Source organism: Anomaloglossus baeobatrachus, chromosome 3 (assembly GCF_048569485.1).
Source record: "Anomaloglossus baeobatrachus isolate aAnoBae1 chromosome 3, aAnoBae1.hap1, whole genome shotgun sequence".
NCBI classification, from domain to species: domain Eukaryota; kingdom Metazoa; phylum Chordata; class Amphibia; order Anura; family Aromobatidae; genus Anomaloglossus; species Anomaloglossus baeobatrachus.
This window is the reverse complement of record NC_134355.1, coordinates 408,435,899-408,456,198: the sequence shown is the minus strand read 5'-3', so window position 1 is coordinate 408,456,198 and position 20,300 is coordinate 408,435,899. Positions and strand designations below refer to the sequence as shown.

The 20,300-nt window shown below is 45.8% G+C and overlaps 1 protein-coding gene across 2 annotated transcripts in view; it reads left to right on the top strand.

Moving 5' to 3' along the window:
* Positions 1–20,300, top strand: part of MLIP (muscular LMNA interacting protein) — a 551,953-nt gene that overhangs the window by 179,168 nt on the left and 352,485 nt on the right. The gene's annotated exons all lie outside the window — the stretch shown is intronic.

The window sequence follows — 20,300 nt, the reverse complement described above, 5'->3', positions numbered from 1 at the left end:
GAGGTTATCTCTGCATCTCCAAACAGCTACAGGCCGATGAAAACCGTGCCCCACAATCCTGGGCTCCAACAGTTCCGACCACACCTTGGGGGAATCACAGAGAGGAGATGTTATGGGTGCGGGCAACCTGGGCACCTGCAATCCAGTTGTCCCGTAAGCACTCGGAGGGACTCCCATGCACCTCCACCTTGTACAGTGCATTTTGTGCATTCCATTCGCCTGAGGAAGAGTTACCACCACCTCCATTGGAGTGTACCGCTGACCCCTGCACCATAGATAATCCCGTTGGAGTGTATGGGCTTCGGTCTTTGTCACCAGGTTCTCCCACTGTCTTCTCCAGAATGCACATTGGAAGTAGTACGATGCAGCGCATATGTTATCGATGTGGGCAGCCTGGCCATTTGAAAGACACTTGCCCTGCTGGTCGATTGAGGAATGAGCTTGCACCAAATTGACCTGTTCCTTCTCTACATTCAAATACATTGGTGGAAGAGTTCTCACATCTTCAAGTTGACTTTCCTAATAACTCAGACACTGATGGCCAACCACTAGGGGTTTATGGAGTGCGAGCCACAGCCCGTGTTTGTCTTACCATCAAAGTAAGCACTTACAGGAGGTCATGCTGGATGGGCAGACAGTTATTGAAGTTTGTGAGTTTGGGGCATGTCTCACAATAGCTGATCTCCGAGTGGTTCGGACAGAGATGATACATCATGGACCAGGGATTGTTATTGAATTGGCTGGAGGACAAAGGAGGAATATCCCAAAGGCAACTGTAGATCTGGACTTTGGCTTTGGGGTCAAGCAATGCATGGTTGGGGTGATGATTGGCCTTCCTGCAGATTATTTTCCTAGGAAATTATGTGGGAGAGCTACAATACCGATTATGGTGCCGGAAACCCAGTTTGAGTGCAGGAGTACACAAAGGGAAGCTTGTCCTTACAATGTTATCGTTGTACAAGGGACTATCGACAGCTGAGCAACATTGACTTAAGTGAGGTGGCCAGAGATCTGTGTAGACCTCATGGTGTACTCACTTATTAAGGAGGGAGAGGTTGTGATGGTGGGATATTGTGGGTTGTGTATCATTTTGTGTATGTTCGTATTTTAGGAGTGGTGCTCTGTCCACTCTATGTATTATTTGTCCTGTCTGCAGTTTAACAACCCCCTGCAGTGCTCCTGTCCCTAGGTGGGGGGAGGGGGGCATGGAATCCACCCAAACTCTTTTCTTCCTGGGGCATTATTCAGTCTGTCTGAGGACAAGAGAAAAGCAGAAAGATTCATCCTCTAGAGGAGAAGCTGTGGCTACAGGCAGCACCCCGGAGAGCCGTTGAGAAACCCAGATTTGCCTGGAAAAGGACTGCTGGAGGATTGTCACTCATCCCCAGGACATTTAGACCATTTCTGGATGATTGTACTCTCAGTGTGGTGGATAATTCTATGGATCTTTCTGATTTTCTTGGAATAAAAGATATTTGGATTGTTCACTCATCTTGCTCTGTTGATTGTGTGATGTCGGAGAAGGACCCCATGACAGAAGTCTTCAAACAGACGCTGACCAGACATCTGTCTAAGTTGGAGTAGTGAATCCTGAATTGAGCAGGGGTTAGACATGATGACCCTTCCAAGTCTAAGATTCTATGATTAACTCCCCCCCCCCCCATTGCTGAGATGTCGTATAAGATGCTGTGACAACAAAACAAAGAAAATTTTCAGCTCACCTCTAGATTTGTTGTGGCCGGTTTTAGAGATCAGTGCACAGACAGTCAGCGGGCTGGATCCCGGGATAAATGAAGCAAGAAAAAATTGTTTCATCCAGCACTTGAAAATATAGTATCCCAATTCCACAAAATTCACGGACTTGATAAAAACATTATTGATTTTATTGGTGTACAAAAGTACAAATAATTAAAATCATTGCGTCTTATGCGTTTCAAGCCAAACAAGGGCTCTTACTCCATAGCATAACGTAAGTAGACAAACTAAAAACACTTTATACACCATACCAGGAAGAGGAAAAATCACTCCACCTCTAGCTAATTAATCTATGCAACCAGATGGATCAGGGTGTGAACATGTAACCAGCAAAGTTCATCATGAGTCCCAGGATAAATTCCCTTCACATAATGAGTGAATGAAGAGAAAAACACCAAAAAAGCATTTTATGTTCAAAGTATTACTAGCGAAAAAAAACCCAAAAAACATTATATCACATCAGGCATACATTTGGACATATACACATCAGTCCAAAAATATACATCACAGTAAACGCCATAGGATATAAAATATTGAATAAGTGTATGTCCAAAGGTATGTATCACAGGCATTAAACACAATTTTGTGTGCAAATATTATCAAAAAATTATCAGAAAATGTCATATACATCAACATCGTAAGAGAGAATATATACCAGATATGCATTTTGTACCGTAGAATGAATGAATTAATATCATAGAAAAATAAATACCACATACGTCTAAAAAGATGAGGTAGTATATAACAAAACTTAGTAATAATATAGCAAATCCGTCTTATAATTAAGGCCAGAGGGGCTACTGGTCTGGAGGCATGAAATCCAGAAAGCCTCCCTAGCTCTCAAATGAGAGATCCAATCTCCACCCCTACGTGAGCATGAGACCTTTTCTAGAACGGACACAGTTAGACCATCCGTGCAACCACTGTGTTTTTCAAAAAAATGTCTTGATAAACCGGACATATGTTTTTTTACAGCACCTGTACCCGGATTACAATCAGCTATGTGCTCTGATATACGAATCTTAAGTTTACGTTTCGTGGAACCGATATACTGCAAGTGACATAAGTCACATGTGACCAAATACACAATGTATGTTGTGTTACAATTGACAAATTCAGTCAGAGTATAATGTGTTCCAGTGGTGCAAGAGATAATAGTGGCACCTTTCTTTATATATCTGCATAAACCACACCTGGGTAATCCACACTTGTAGCAACCCTGTTGTTGTAACCATGTTTTTTTACCTTTCTCTGCATTCGTATACACTAGGTGATAACAAATTACCAAGACTGCTGGCTCTCTTGGGGACAAATTTAACTCCTCGGTCCAAAATATCTGATACTATCTGATCCTGATACAATATTGAAAGGTGTTTTTTAACTATTGCCACAATTTTATCGTATTCCTGAGAATATGTTGTAGAAAAAGTTACTTTGGACAAAAAAGAGGAATTATTTCTGCTTTTAGCCGTATTTTTGTCTAAAAAATCATTACGTGTTGCAGAAGTCGCAATATTATTTGCCCTATTCAGACAGGCAGTACTATAACCCCGTTTTTTTAGCCTATTGACAAATTGTGTTGCGGTATTGATGTAATTACTAGGATCACTACACGCTCGTCTAGCCCTGATGAATTCCCCAACAGGCAGGTTCCTGATTATATGCCTAGGGTGAAAGCTTGTTGAATGTAAGATTGTGTTCCCGGAAATTGTTTTTTTATACAATTCAGTAGTAATGGAATTGATTTTACTGTTACGTTTTAGCAAAATATCCAAAAACGGAGTTATGTCAGATTTGTATTCAGTAACAAAAAATAAATTCATATCATTATTCTCCAAATATCCCTGGAATTTAGCCACATCGACGGTCTGATCACAAATAAAGATCAGATTGTCTATGTAGCGACCCATCCAAAGAATACTATCATAACAAGGGTTATCAACAGTGAAAAGATACTTTCTCTCCCAAGAAGACATATAAATGCCGGCCAAAGAAGGAGACACCTTTCCGCCCATAGGGCATCCAGAGACATGGAGAAAAAAAGATGTCATTAAACATAAAATAATTATACTCTAGTAAAAAGTAAGTTGCCATAAGTAATATTTTATTCAATTCTTCAGGATAGAGATGAACTCTTTTGAGTGTGTCACAAAGTATATCCATAGTTGTTCGATGTGGCATTATAGAATACAAAGAAGTAACGTCACTAGTAATCCAGCAAGCATTCTCAGTAAAAGAAAAACCATCCTTATGCTGTAGTAATTGCTTAGAGTCCTTAATATAACTAGGTGTCATTGATACTATAGACTGTAAAAATGTGTCCACCCAAGTGTTCCAATAGTGACCCTATTCTGGATACTATTGGGCAAAAAGGGGGTGGGGAAACCCCCTTGTGGACCTTGGGGAGGGCATGTAGTATAGGGATCACAGGATCCTTGATGAACAAATGATCAAATTCCTTCTGACTAATGACATTCAAAGATAATACTTCCATTAATAAAGTCTCCTATTTATTCATAAAGATCTTAGTGGGGTCACAGTCCAGTCTTCTATATGTTGTGGAATCAGATAAGATCTTCATAACTTCCGTCTCATATAATAAGCTGTCAAGTATTATGATCGACCCCCCCTTATCTGACTGTTTAATTAAAACATTGGGGTTATGTTTTATTTGTTTGAGAGTCATCTTTTCAATGTTAGACAGATTGGATTCCATTACCGCTCGTGTTTCAAGAAGACGTTTGATTTCCATATTAACATTCCTCTGAAAAATGTCCATACCCGTAGTCCTAGCCTGGACTGGGTAAAAAAATGGATTAGGAATATACAGTACAGACCAAAAGTTTGGACATACCTTCTCATTCAATGAGTTTTCTTTATTTTCATGACTCTGAAAATTGTAGATTCACATGGAAGGCATCAAAACTATGAATTAAAACATATGGAATGAAATACTTAAAAAAGTGTGAAACAACTGAAAATATGTCTTATATTCTAGGTTCTTTAAAGTAGCCACCTTTTGCTTTGATTACTGCTTTGCACACTCTTAGCATTCTCTTGATGAGCTTCAAGAGGTAGTCACCGGAAATGGTCTTCCAACAGTCTTGAAGGAGTTCCCAGAAATGTTTAGCACTTGTTGGCCCTTTTGCCTTCACTCTGCGGTCCAGCTCATCCCAAACCATCTCGATTGAGTTCAGGTCTGGTGACTGTGGAGACTAGGTCATCTGGCGTAGCATCCCATCACTCTCCTTGGAATGGACATTAGACCAGTGGAAATCTGTGCTTTGGTCTGATGAGTCCAAATTTGAGATCTTTGGATCCAACCACCATGTCTTTGTGCAATGCAGAAAAGGTGAACGGATGGACTCTACATGGCTGGTTCCCACCGTGAAGCATGGAGGAGGAGGTGTGATGGTGTGGGGGTGCTTTGCTGGTGACACTGTTGGGGATTTATTCAAAATTGAAGGCATACTGAACCAGCATGGCTACCATAGCATCTTGCAGTGGCATGCTATTCCAGCAATTTTACCTTGTTTGTTATACATTAATGGTCTATTGATAGATTTGGTACAGAGAGCTTTAATTTTATTAAAAGTCTCATCATGTTCACTTTAAGTCTCATATTCTGTTGCTTAGACCTAGATCCTAGACCCTTTGACTGGGCCATTCAAACACATCAATATGCTTGGATTTAAACCAGTCCATTGTAGCTCTGAAAGTATGTTTAATGTCTTTTACAGTCTCTAATCAGTTTTCCTCCAGGATTGCCCTTTATATAGTTCCATCCATCTTTCCATAAACTCTGACCAGCTTCTCTGTTCTTGTTGAAAAAAAAGCATCCACGTTGGATTATGCTGATACCACAATGTTTGATGGTGAGATGGTGTTTTCAGGGTGATGTGCAGTGTTAGTTTTTCTCCACACATAGCGTTTTGCATTTAGCCAAAATAGTTCTACTTTGCTCTCATCTTACCAAGGCAATTTGTTATATATGCCTCAGCAATATTATGGCAAGAGGTGGTCTGGCTAAGCGAAGCTACGCTATATTTGAATAGTATGAATTAAATATAGGGGCTAAGATAGACTCTTGTAAGATATATTATGGCCTGTTTAGTGAAATGGGCTGTAAGTGCAGCCAGCCGAGATGTAAATCAATCTATTTGCTTTCCTGATTTGGGATCAGGATGGATTGGTGGTCTACATTCTTATTTAACTGCTGCTCATCGTTAACATCTGTTATTCTTTTGGAAATCTGCTGTTAGAATCTACTTACAATTCATTGGATATTTTGGATGGAAAATATGGAAATATTTCAGTTGCTAGTGTATGTAATATTCTCTGTGGTTCCGTTATGTGAAATATCCTCATTTCATCTTGTTCATAACATTTGAAGAAGGACTGTATTATTTCTGATGTTTTTTGTTCACTTCTTTTTGACATAATTTTAATTTAAAAGAGATAAATGATAAAAAATACACCTTTTGGGGAAAGGAAGCAACTGATTCAACTGGGACACAGTGAAAGGGCTGTGATTGGTTTTAATGAATTATAATGAAGATATCATTTGAGTAACTAAGACTTTCCTTATTATTTAAAAAAAATTGTGCATTTATTTAAAACTGAGAATCCTATATATACCTTATTATTTAAGATGTCAGTTCAACAATTGAGATCATTATGAGTCATCATCTAAGGTTCTTATTGTGAAATTGTATAAATCTCTTTTGCAGAAGCTGAAAAGAGTTCCTTTTAATGTACTAATTGTGCCACTGGTGTTGGCAGTATTGGAATGCTTTAATCCTTTCATGCTTCTCATAGAATTTCTCAAATGTCCAGTTGTGCATCATTATTAGGCAAGTGATTATTTTTTTACCAAATAATCATTTTTATGCAGATATCACGGGTAGTCTCAGGTGAACCCAGGGAAGCCTATACTGGCCCTATGGCTGTGGCCTCTGAGTTCGCCCTAGCACCCCGAGGTACCCTTAATGGTAGGGAGGTCCGGGCCTTCAACCTAGGCCCTATCTCCTGTCTTTCTCCCTGGTGTTATGAACGTCCCTCCACAACCCACCACCCGGGGGAATGGGCAAGAACAGAAGAATACACCCCACCAACAAATATGGACAGACAGGGGTAACAACAAAACAACAACTACTCGTACATACAGCAACCGTACACAAAGGAGCCACTAAAGTGTATGAGGGACAAAAACATAAAAGAGGGGAAGAAGACTACTGGGAAACTAATATACAATAAACAACCACACCTGAAAATGCTGTAGAAAACACCTCTGCAGCAGCCCAAAGCACAACAGAGAGAGCGAGAGAGAGGGGGAGAGAGAGAGAGAGAGAGAGAGAGAAAGAGAGATACACACACACAGCTCCTTCCACCTCCTGCCTCAGCTTCCAAATGATTGGAATAACTGGCACCCTCTGGTGGATGTAGAGGGTATTTTTAGAATCTGGGTGTGGTCCCAACTGGAAACAGATGACAAGGAAACCTGGCATTAATCCTCTCCTCCAAAAATGAAAGGAAATTAATTTAATGAGCAGAGTCCCACAAGACAAAGTAAGACTCTGACCCAAAACATGTCACAAAACTCCCCAACAGATGAAAGTCCATGACAGCAGATTTTCCAAGTAATGGGAGCAGTGGTGGACGCTCACCTGTGGACCAGGGGAAAATGAGTACAATGGGATTTATTATTTTTTTAATGAATCAAATCAAATTATTTGAAAGGAAAAAACCCTTTAAGGACAGCACATAATGACTCTTGAAATGTTTTGTTTAATGCACTCAATATATCTTTTAGTGAGAGAAAACAGAGTTATTGAAAGAATAGTATCTATAACCTCAACAATGTAATCGGTACAGTTAGGTTAGGAAAGCCATTACAGAAATCTATGCAAGATGCAAAGAAGCAGGGGCATGGGATATAAATCATGCTTCAATCATAGGCACGGTCTGTGAGATAATGTGTGAAGTGGAAAAATGACTTAATTTACCAACAAAACATGTAAACCATTGTTTCTATGCATTAAATAAAGATGGATGTATTCATTATTTTCTCCTTAGAGTTAGGCTTATTATTTCCTTAATAGAGGAGGTGTTTTTTATGGCTTTATCTAGTTGGTTCATTTAATCACTTGTAGGTTGTGATGTTTGTTGGATCTTTTCATTAGGCATGTGCTCAGTATTTATATGAAAAGCTGCAAACCAAGAGAAGCAGCTACAAAGATATATAGATAGGCCAATACATCAAGACTGACATCTCCAAAATCAGCCTTGAAGAAAAGTCTGCTAGAGTAAGCTGCACCAAATTCATTAAGGGGTGCATACTTTCTGGCATAAATTGTAGCTTTCGTCCATTAATTCTCCATTCTCCATTCTTCCATTGTTTAAAAAATGTAAATTTAAAAAATTTAAATTTAAAAAAAAAAAATAGGTGGGATGGTGTATAAATGTTAAATGTAGTATGTTTTTGTGTCGCTATGTGCTGCGCTAATACAGTTGACTTTTTATATCCGTTTTCTATTTTCAAAGCTTAAACGAATTCCCCCTTAGCTTGATTGACTAATAAGAATGTAAAAGCCTGTAGATTCATCTGCAGTTTATTTTGTAGTATCTTATTGGCTAATGTTTGCCATGTCATATGGCAATATTTTTAATTTTGCATATGATTTGCATTTATTTTATAAGAAGAATTCTGGATCATCCTTGCCATGTACCTGTATTTGGTTGGCAGATCCAACTCCATTAATGAGAAGCATATCAATACCTTTACGCTTACAGCACTCTTCATGTTGATAATTATGTAACTTTTGAAATAACTAATTTTAGATGTTCAAATATATGAGTGTTACACAAATATTTGAGATAATTTATGACTAGAGATGAGCGAGCCTGAGGTTCGTTGCTCGGTGTTTGAGTTTAGAGGTCAGGTGCTTTACATATGGAAACCACTATCGCAAGCATCACTCTGCTCTGCTCGGGTACACTCCGTACTCAGCCCAGTGCGAGCCACTTGCAGTGTTTGAATGGCTCACACTGTGGGTAAAAGCATGATTAGATGTAGTGTGCAGCAATACAAAATAATGGAAAAATACCTCCCACCCACACCCAGAAGTGATCTGATTATGGCTGGCTGCATTTGGATGGAGACCCCAACTGACCAAATAGTAACTTCCATTTGGTATCATGTCAAGTCCAAGAACCAAACCAAATTTTTTCAAAAGTCTGGCTGCACCCACAACTAGAGATGAGCGGTTCCGTGGAGGATCAGTTTGCTGGTAGCCAAGGAGACGAGCCTGTACTGGCTCAAGCTTGACGTGAACCCCGGAGTAGGTAACTGATTTCCAGTTCGAGTCTCTGCCCACAAGCAACCAGCCTTAAGCAGATCACTTCTGGGGGAGTGTGTGTGGGCTTTTTCAAACAATTTTAGTTTATTAATAATGATAATAATAATAGTTGCACACTACATGTAATTATGCTGATTTTACCCCCAGTGTGCGCCGTTCAAACACTGCATGTGGCTCGCACATGGCTGAACACCAAGTGTATATGAGCACAGCATTGCTCCCGCGAGTGAAGTTCACATGTACAGCATCTGAACCTCGAACCCGAACCTTGATTTTTTTAAGTTGGTGTTCTGTTCGAAAATCAAACCTCAGGTTTGCTTATCTTTTCTTGCAACTGCCATGAGTCCGCTCATCTCTATTTATGACTATGCATTCGTTTAGATTTCTAACTAACACATGTCATTTTATGTACTATTAGTTTCTTACCCGTAAAACATTATTTGAATTTACTGCTGGACTCTGAATGTTTACATGGAGCTCATTGTTCCCTCTTGTAACATAAGACTTCCCTTGAATTTTTTTTTCACTTTCAAATCTTTGAAATTTAATCTTTTCTAATCAGAGTTAAGCTGTGCTTATTGATTGAAAAGTAGAATTAGAAGTATTCATCTAGTTAATCAAGAATATAGCATTATTGTGCAATCATTTATGCTTTAAGTAACTGATTTTACAAGGATAATCATGTGTAGCCTGATCCAGTGAGATTCATTACATTGACAGAAATAAATCACATTGTTTCCGTGTTAAATACAAATCTCTTAGAACTCGCATTTCCCATAAAATACCACAGTTATCAACAAATACAGTTATGCATCTTATCAATCTGTTTATTATATCAATGTTTTTAGGATAGTAAATGCTAAAAAGATTATATATAAATTTTATAAATGTAAATTTTATAAATTATGCAGTCCATAAATTCACTTATTTGCACATTTATTTTTAATCACATTCGCACAAAAGTTATTCTCTGCAAATTGAATGTCCCTTATTGCATAAAATGAGACATTAAAGGGAACCTGTCATGTAATTTATGTGTTCTAACCTAGTAGCAAGGGGATGTGTGTCCTAGTAACCCCTTCGTACCCATCCCTGTGTTGTAATATTGTGTAATGTGCATGTATAAAAATATGTTTTATTACTTATGTGTACCCTTTGTAAATGAGCAGGGGTTCTAGCCCTATGGGTGTTGCATCACTCTGTGGGCGTTTGCATTTTTTCCGTGGTATCACGCCCCTGTGGGCATGATACCATGGATTTAAATGAGTGACGTCACGTCGCTCCTTGAGATCCCGCGCATACACGCTTACCATTCCCGCAGCCTTGTTATCTGGGTGCTTGCTTCTCGTCTTGAGATGCGCACTGCACATGACCAAAACGGCAGGGGTCTTCTGAGCATGAGCACTGTGTGTCTGAAGACGAGAAGCAAGCATCCGGATAAGAAGGCTGCAGGAATAGTAAGTGCACACGCATGGGATCTCAAGGAGTGACGGGACGTCGCTCATGTAAATTCGTCGTATCACGCCCACAGGGACGTGATATCACGGAAAACATGCAAACGCCCACAGGGTGATGCAACGCCCATGGGGCTAGAGCCCCTGCTCATTTACATAGGGTACACATAAGTAGTAAAACATTTTTATACATGCACATTACATTATATTACAACACAGGGATGGGTAGCAAGGAGTTACTAGGCCACACATCACACTGCTACTAGGTTAGAACACAAATTACCTGAGAGGTTCACTTTAAATTCCTTTATTTTCAGACCACAGAGCATAATAAATGCAATATGTAAAAAAGTAAAAAAAGTCCTTATAGTAATTTTACCTCTCCGGCCCTCTGTTCCTCACCATTACCCATCTGTTCCTCATCGCAATTTGAGCTGAAATCCACAGGCCTTTCACATGAGCCAGGACCTCTAGTTCTGGTGAAGCATGGGAGGGTTCTTCGTAAGCATAGGAAAAGTTGTGTCATCACTACATGTGGCTTGACTTTGCATGAACATGCACAGAAATGCCCCAGACCTCATCATAGCTCAAAGTCTCAGCTCAATGTGAAAGGCGATTTCAGTGCAAATGGCAGGGATCAGATAATGGGACTGGTCAAGGGAAAGAAAGGATGAAGCATCAAAGAGAACTAAAAGGTGAGTGTACAGAATTCTTTTTTAACTTTTGATGGCCTTTTACAGTTCAGAACAATGTTAGCCGATGGTGGCAAATTTGCTAAATTGTAAAATTCATGTAGAATAAAATCCCAGTTAAATTTCTTCACCTATTTCTAATCCAGTGATAAATAAATCTTAAAAGGAGCATGGAATTGAGAGACTAATCTTATTAGAAAGTTATATAACTGCTAAACATTGATCAATGTATATTTTGCATACAGCAAAAAAGGCTGTAACACAAATAAAGAGTGGAAATATATCATAATAATAGAATCGATATTACATGTAATTGAGGACTTTTGTAGGCCATGTTCCAATTACTGTGCAGTAGAGATCAGTGGACCAGACAAAATTGAATTTAGCTGTTTATACTGAATTTTCCATATAATTTAATGATTGTATGTGCCTTTAATGTCCCTTATTATGCTCTGAGTTCTCACAAGACCTGAGAGCATATAAAGTATAAAAAATAATGAAAATGTTTATACTCATCTTATCGCTCACCTCTACTGCGCCTCCACCCTTCACTGTAGTTCCTCTACTCCTCATCATGTCTTCTTCTCACCACCACAGGAGATGAATTCCAGACACTCTTCACTTTAGGCCAGAACTGCTGGTGCTGCGGAGACTCAGGGTGGTTCTTTGAAAGGGCACAATGTAATGACATCACTCCATGACCTTGTGCCTAAATGCCTTGTAGAATCCTGGACAACTTAAGCACTTGTAGTCCCAGCCTATAGTGAAAATGCTTGGGATTCAGCACTTATCAGTTATGATAAGACGATGCGACAAGGGCTGAGCAGGTGAGGAGTGGAGGGACCAGAGATGTGAACCTTAAGGTAATTATAATTCTTTACTATATTTAGATTTGTGATCGCCCTTTATAGTTCAGTCCGCAATTCGATTCAGTGCGGAAGCAAAATATTTGAGTAAAATTCAATTCCACTCCTATATAATTGCTTATCTCTACTGTACAGTGCAAACTAGCCAATGCAAGTTAATGTCAGAATATTATTAGTATAAGGCTATATGTATTCTCGCTTTAGTTTACCTATGGTAGTTAATGTGTAATAATATTAATAATAATACATTAAAACTTGTCATCAAATAATATATTCTGAAGAAGTGTTTTGATGCACACAGCATTAGGTGAGTAAACACCACAGGATATGAAGAACAGGGGTTACTGCCTGTTAATGATACTCAGAAAAATAGATCTGTGCAAGCATCTGTTGCCTTGTAAACAGAGCATGGATGATGTGCCAAGCAGTACAAATATGAAGAAGTAATTGGATGAGCGCATGAAATGTGAATCAGTAACAAGACACAACACAGTTCCAAAACACAGTATGCCAAGCATGTTCAGAAGAAGGTATTACGCAACATCTTGTGACAGACTGTCTAGTATACATCTACGACAGTTACAATATATACACTTTCTCCAAGGTTGATTTCTCCAAATTAAATTTATTTTCACAAAATTCTAATAGGCAATTAGAGAGACAGCAAAATTACGCTAAAACTTTTACCCATGCACAGATCTACAGTGCAAGGCCAAATTGGCAGTGAAATATGGGCAAAGTAATTAGAGATAAACTTGCAGCTGGGAGTTCAGTGCTTGGACTGTTTACAACCAATAGTTTACAGATTGTGTGTCCCTAACAACCAGACTGTTTCACATGATTCAGCTGTTCAGCTTAAAGTTGGACTGGTGACTGTCTGTGCAGAAAATGTAGACTTCACCTAATCCTATATAGGGTCAGTGATCAGTAAATGTTGAAGCTCTTCACATATCCATACATCTCATTATGTTTGTAAAGATTAAAATATACATATATATATATATATATATATATATATATATATATATATATATATATATCTATGTATCTATATCTATATATATATAATTGCGTTATTCTGTCTGTCTGTCTGTCATGCTCCAAAATTGTGTCACCGTGACATGTCCTTACGGTGACACAAAGCTGATTGGCCGCTGGGTTCGCCATGGCCCCGCCCCCCCACACGGATTGGCCTCTCGCCCCGGCTACGCCCCCACACGGATTGGCCAGCCGCTCGCCCAGGCTCTGCCCCCCCCCACAGATTGGCCTCTCACCCCGGCACCCTGCAGGCATTGGCAACTCGCCCATGCCACGCCCCGCCCCCCTCACGCAATAGACGTTAGCTCTCGCCCCCCCCCCCGCATTGCCCGAACTGACACGGTCACGGAGCCACGAATCCCAGGTGAGTACTGTACTCCCCCCCCTTTCCCCCCTCACCAACGGGAGCCCACATCAGCGTACGCCGCCGCCGTATGCTGGTGTTGGCTCCCGTGCGAGCGGGGGACGTGTTGCGCTGGTAACCATGCTTGCATAGTTACCAGTAAATCAAGGTCCGGCAGCGGCGGGACTTCCACTCGCACAAACATAACAGCACACACACACGCATACACACACACATCAGATCGCACTCACTCTCACACACACCTCACACACACCTCACACACACCTCACACACACCTCACACACACATCGCATCCACATACTCACAGCATCCGGCGATATCGCTTGCTTCTCGGCCTCGATACTGTGCTGTTGTGATCTTCCAGGACCTGACGGAGGATCACATGGCCAGAGGCATGTGGTATGTCCGGATGTTGTGAGTATCAGCGCGTATGTGCGATATCGTCAGTGTCTGTGTGTGTGAGTGGATGCGATCGGGTGTGTGTGAGTGGATGCGATCGGGTGTGTGTGAGTGGATGCGATCGGGTGTGTGTGAGTGGATGCGATCGGGTGTGTGTGAGTGGATGCGATCGGGTGTGTGTGAGTGGATGCGATCGGGTGTGTGAGTGTCGGCAGAGGAGCACGGCGTGCTGGAGGAGGCTGGGAGCAGAGAGGCTGATCATGGGGAAGGCTGGGAGGAGAGAGGCTGATGATGGGGGAGGCTGGGAGGGGGAGGCTGATGCTGGGGGAGGCTGGGACGAGGGAGGCTGATGCTGGTGGAGGCTGATGCTTGGGGAGGCTGATGCTGGGGGAGGCTGGAAGGAGAGAGGCTAATGCTGGTGGAGGCTGATGCTTGGGGAGGCTGATGCTGGGGGAGGCTGGGAGGGGAAGGCTGATGCTGAGGGAGGCTGGGAGGAAGGAGGCTGGGAGGAGAGAGGCTGATCCTGGGGAAGGCTGGGAACGGGAGGCTGATGCTGATGGAGGCTGGAAAGAGTGAGGCTGATGCTGGGGGAGGCTGATGCTTGGGGAGGCTGATGCTGGGGGAGACTGGGAGCGGAAGGCTGATGCTGAGGGAGGCTGGGAGGGGGAGGCTGGGAGGAAGGAGGCTGGGAGGAAGGAGGCTGGGAGGAGAGAGGCTGAACCTGGGGAAGGCTGGGAAGGGGAGGCTGATGCTGGGGGAGGCTGGAAGGAGAGAGGCTGATGCTGGTGGAGGCTGATGCTTGGGGAGGCTGATGCTGGGGGAGACTGGGAGCGGAAGGCTGATGCTGAGGGAGGCTGGGAGGAAGGAGGCTGGGAGGAGAGAGGCTGATCCTCGGGAAGGCTGGGAAGGGGAGGCTGATGCTGAGGGAAGCTGGAAGGAGAGAGGCTGATGCTGGGGGAGGCTGGAAGGAGAGAGGCTGAGGCTGGGAGGAGAGAGGCTGATGCTGGGGAAGGCTGATGCTGAGGGAGGCTGGGAGGGGAAAGCTGATGCTGGGGAAGGCTGGGAGGACGGAGGCTGGGAGGAGAGAGGCTGATCCTGGGGAAGGCTGGGAGAGGGAGGCTGATGCTGGAGGAGGCTGGAAGGAAAGAGGCTGATGCTGGCGGAGGCTGATGCTGGGGGAGGCTGGAAGGAGAGAGTCTGATGCTGGTGGAGGCTGATGCTTGGGGAGGCTGGGAGAGGGAGGCTGATGCTGAGGGAGGCTGGGAGGAGGGAGGCTGGGAGAGGTAGGCTGAGAGAAGAGAAGCTGATGCTGGGGGAGGCTGATGCTGGGGGAGGCTGGGAGAGGGAGGCTGATGCTGGGGGAGGGTGGGAGGAGGGAGGCTGGGAGGAGAGAGGCTGATGCTGGGGAAGGCTGGGAGGAGAGAGGCTGATGCTGGGGACAGAGAGGAGAGGCTGATGCTGGGAGGAGAGAGGCTGATGCTGGGAGGAGAGAGGCTGATGCTGGGAGGAGAGAGGCTGATGCTGGGGGCAGAGAAGCTGATGCTGGGGGCAGAGAGGCTGATGCTGGTGCAGCATGGGGGATGGAGCACGATGGGGGGTGCGCAGCATCGGGGATGGAGCATGATGGGGGGGTGCGCAGCATCAAGGATGGAGCACGATGGGGAGTTCACAGCATGGGGGATGGAGCATGTTTGGGAGTGCGCAGCATGGCGGGTGGAGCACGTTTGGGAGTGCGCAGCATGGGAGATGGAGCACGATAGGGGGTGCGCAGCATAGGGGATGGAGCACGATGGGGAGTGCGCTGCATGGGGGATGGAGCACGATGGGGAGTGCGGAGTATGGCGGATGGAGCACGTTTGGGAGTGCGCAGCATGGCGGATGGAGCACGTTTGGGAGTGCGCAGCATGGCGGATGGAGCACGTTTGGGAGTGCGCAGCATGGGAGATGGAGCACGATGGGGGGTGCGCAGCATAGGGGATGGAGCACGATGGGGAGTGCGCTGCATGGGGGATGGAGCACGATGGGGAGTGCGCTGCATGGGGGATGGAGCACGTTTGGGAGTGCGCACCTCCCCCCAAAACACACACACACACACACACACACGCGCGCACTGCACAACACACCACACATCACACACACACACACACACACACTGGGAACCACAAACAACTGCCCTACACAGACACCCACACACACAGACAACGCTGCGCACACACATCACCCAACACACAAACACCGCGGCACACACAAATATACGCACATACCGCACAACACACACATTGCACAAAACATACCTCCCCCCAAAACACACCACACACACACAAACCGCGCAACACACACACAACGCTACAGACACACAGCGCTCCACAAACAACGCAACACACGCAACACACATACAACACCGCTCTCACCCCCCGTCACACCCAGACAACACCCAGAACATGTACAGCCCCTACACAAACACTTGGTAACTACACACAACAACATATATATATATATATATATATATATATATATATATAACAAAAATCATACATGAACTACACAATACGTACATTCTAGAATACCCGATGCGTAGAATCGGGCCACCTTCTAGTATATATATAATTGCCTTATTCTGTCTGTCTGTCTGTCTGTCTGTCTGTCTTGCTCCAAAATTGTGTCCTTACGGTGACACAAAGCTGATTGGCCGCTGGGCTCGCCATGGCCCCGCCCCCCGCACGGATTGGCCGCTCGCCCAGGCTGCGCCCCCACACGGATTGGCCTCTCGCCCCGGCACCCTGCAGGCATTGGCAACTCGGCCACGCCCCGCCCCCCTCACGCAATGCATGCTAGCTCTGGCCCCGCCCCCCCACACATTCCCCGAACGGACACGGTCACGGAGCCACAACTCCCAGGTGAGTACTGTACCCCCGGGAGCCCACATCAGCGTACGCCGCCAAACCAGCCGACACATACCCTCGCATTGCTGGGGCTGGCCGGCGTATGCTGGTGTGGGCTCCCGTGCGAGCGGGGGACGAGATACGCTGGTAACCATGGTAGCATAGTTACCAGCGCATCAAGGTCCTGCAGCGGCGGAACATACACACATGCACGCACATAACAGCACACACACACACATCAGATCACACTCACTCTCACACACACCTCACACACACATCCCATCGCATCCACACACTCACAACATCCTGGGATATCGCTTGGTTCTCGGCGGCGATACTGTGCTGTGAGCTTCCAGGACCTGCCGGAGGATCACATGGCCAGAAGCATGTGGTATCTCCGGATGTTGTGAGTGTGAGCGCGTATGTGCAATATCGTCAATGTGTGTGTGCGTGAGTGTATGCAATCAGGTGTGTGTGAGTGTATGCGATCGGGTGTGTGTGAGTGTATGCGATCGGGTGTGTGTGTGTGTGAGTGTATGCGATCGGATCTGTGAGTGTCGGCAGAGGATCACGGCGTGCTGGAGGAGACTGGGAGGAGAGAGGCTGATCCTGGGGAAGGCTGGGATGGGGAGGCTGAGAGAAGAGAGGCTGATGCTGGGGAAGGCTGAGGCTCGGGTAGGCTGGGAGGAGAGAGGCTGATGCTGGGGACCGAAAAGGCTGATGCTGGGAGGAGGGAGGCTGATGCTGGGGGAGGCTGAGGCTAAGGTAGGCTGGGAGGAGAGAGGCTGATGCTGGGAGGAGAGAGGCTGATGCTGGGAGGAGAGAGGCTGATGCTGGGGAAGGCTGAGGCTGGGGTAGGCTGGGAGGAGAGAGGCTGATGCTGGGAAGAGAGAGGCTGATGATGGGAGGAGAGAGGCTGATGCTGGGGAGGCTGATGCTGGGGGAGGCTGAGGCTGGGGTAGGCTGGGAGGAGAGAGGCTGATGCTGGGGACACAAAAGGCTGATGCTGGGAGGAGAGAGGATGATGCTGGGAGGAGAGAGGCTGATGCTGGGAGGAGAGAGGCTGATGCTGGGGGAGGTCTAGGCTGAGGTAGGCTGGGAGGAGAGAGTCTGATGCTGGGAGGAGAGAGGCTGATGCTAGGGACAGAAAAGGCTGATGCTGGGAGGAGAGAGGCTGATGCTGGGATGAGAGAGGCTGATGCTGGGGACAGAGAGGCTGATGCTGGGGACAGAGAGGCTGATGCTGGGAGGAGAGAGGCTGATGCTGCGGGTAGAGAGGCTGATGCTGGGAGGAGAGCGGCTGATGCTGCGGGTAGAGAGGCTGATGCTGGTGCAGCATGGGGGATGGAGCACGATGGGGGGTGCGCAGCATGGGGGATGGAGCACGTTTGGGAGTGCGCAGCATGGCGGATGGAGCACGTTTGGGAGTGCGCAGCATGGCGGATGGAGCACGTTTAGGAGTGCGCAGCATGGCGGATGGAGCACGTTTGGGAGTGCGCAGCATGGCGGATGGAGCATGTTTGGGAGTGCGCAGCATGGCGGATGGAGCACGTTTGGGAGTGCGCAGCATGGCGGATGGAGCACGTTTGGGAGTGCGCAGCATGGGGGATGCAGCACGATGGGGAGTGCGCAGCATGGCGGATGGAGCATGTTTGGGAGTGCGCAGCATGGCGGATGGAGCACGTTTGGGAGTGCGAAGCATGGCGGATGGAGCACGTTTGGGAGTGCGCAGCATGGGGGATGCAGCACGATGGGGAGTGCGGAGTATGGCGGATGGAGCACGTTTGGGAGTGCGCAGCATGGCGGATGGACCACGTTTGGGAGTGCGCAGCATGGCAGATGGAGCACGTTTGGGAGTGCGCAGCATGGCGGATGGAGCACGTTTGGGAGTGCGCAGCATGGGAGATGGAGCACGATGGGGGGTGCGCAGCATAGGGGATGGAGCACGATGGGGAGTGCGCTGCATGGGGGATGGAGCACGATGGGGAGTGCGCTGCATGGGGGATGGAGCACGATGGGAAGTGCACACCTCCCCCCAATACACACACACGCGCACGCACTACACAACACACCACACACACACACTGGGAACCACAAACAACTGCCCTACACAGACACCCACACACACAGACAACACTGCACACACCCAACACCCAACACACAAACACCGCGGCACACACAAATATACGCACATACCGCACAACACACACATTGCACAAAACATACCTCCCCCCAAAACACACCACACACACACAAACCGCGCAACACACACACACACAACGCTACAGACACACAGCGCTCCACAAACAACGCAACACACGCAACACACATACAACACCGCTCTCACCCCCCGCCACACCCAGACAACACCCAGAACATGTACAGCACCCTACACAAACACTTGGTAACTACACACAACAACATATATATATATAACAAAAATCATACATGAACTACACAATACGTAAATTCTAGAATACCCGATGTGTAAAATCGGGCCACCTTCTAGTATATATATATATATATATATATATATATATATATGTATATGTGTATATATATATATATATATATATATATATATATATATTGTGAGGTAGCACGGTCGGCTGCGCAGCAGAAGACACGGGATCCAGGCATTAAGTTTCACAGCACACGGTTTTAATGTCCAAACAAAAGTCCACACCAATATACATGTGCCTCTCCAGCAGAGAACTCAGGGAGTTGTGTTCACTCCCTCACACCCGGCACACCTGCCCTCGTTCCTGTTTGCATTTAACCCTTCCTTCAGCCTGTAAGGAAACAGCATTAACCCTAGAGTGGATGTACTTTCTATCATGGAGTGAGCACAACCGGGGCGAGACATACCGGCCGTCATAGATAACCCCGGTCACAGTCTCACATACCCCCCCCTCAGTTCAAGCGTGCGGGGTTGAACTCCCGCCATCAAACACGGGCCGCGGGACAAGGCATCGGCGTTGCCCTGCAACCCACCGGCCCTATGTTCAACCGTAAACCGGAAGTTCTGCAGAGAAAGGAACCACCGGGTAACCCGGGCATTCCGTTCCTTGGCGGACCTCATCCAGACCAGTGGAGAGTGATCAGTCACCAAGCGAAACTGCCGTCCCAGCAGGTAATAGCGTAGGGACTCCAAGGCCCACTTGATCGCCAGGCACTCCTTCTCCACTATGCTATAATTCCGCTCGGGAGGGGTGAGCTTCCTACTTAAGAAGGTGACGGGGTGTTCCTCCCCCTGAACCACCTGAGACAACACTGCCCCCAGGCCGACCTCTGAGGCTTCAGTCTGTACTATGAACTCCTTCCGGAAATCAGGGTGTACGAGAACGGGCTGTCCGCACAGGACCCCCTTCAGGGCCCGGAAGGAGTCCTCGGCCTGCGGAGTCCAGCGCACCATGACGGACTTCTTGCCTTTGAGAAGGTCCGTCAAGGGGGCTGATAGTCCCGCAAAATCCTTTACAAACCTCCTGTAGT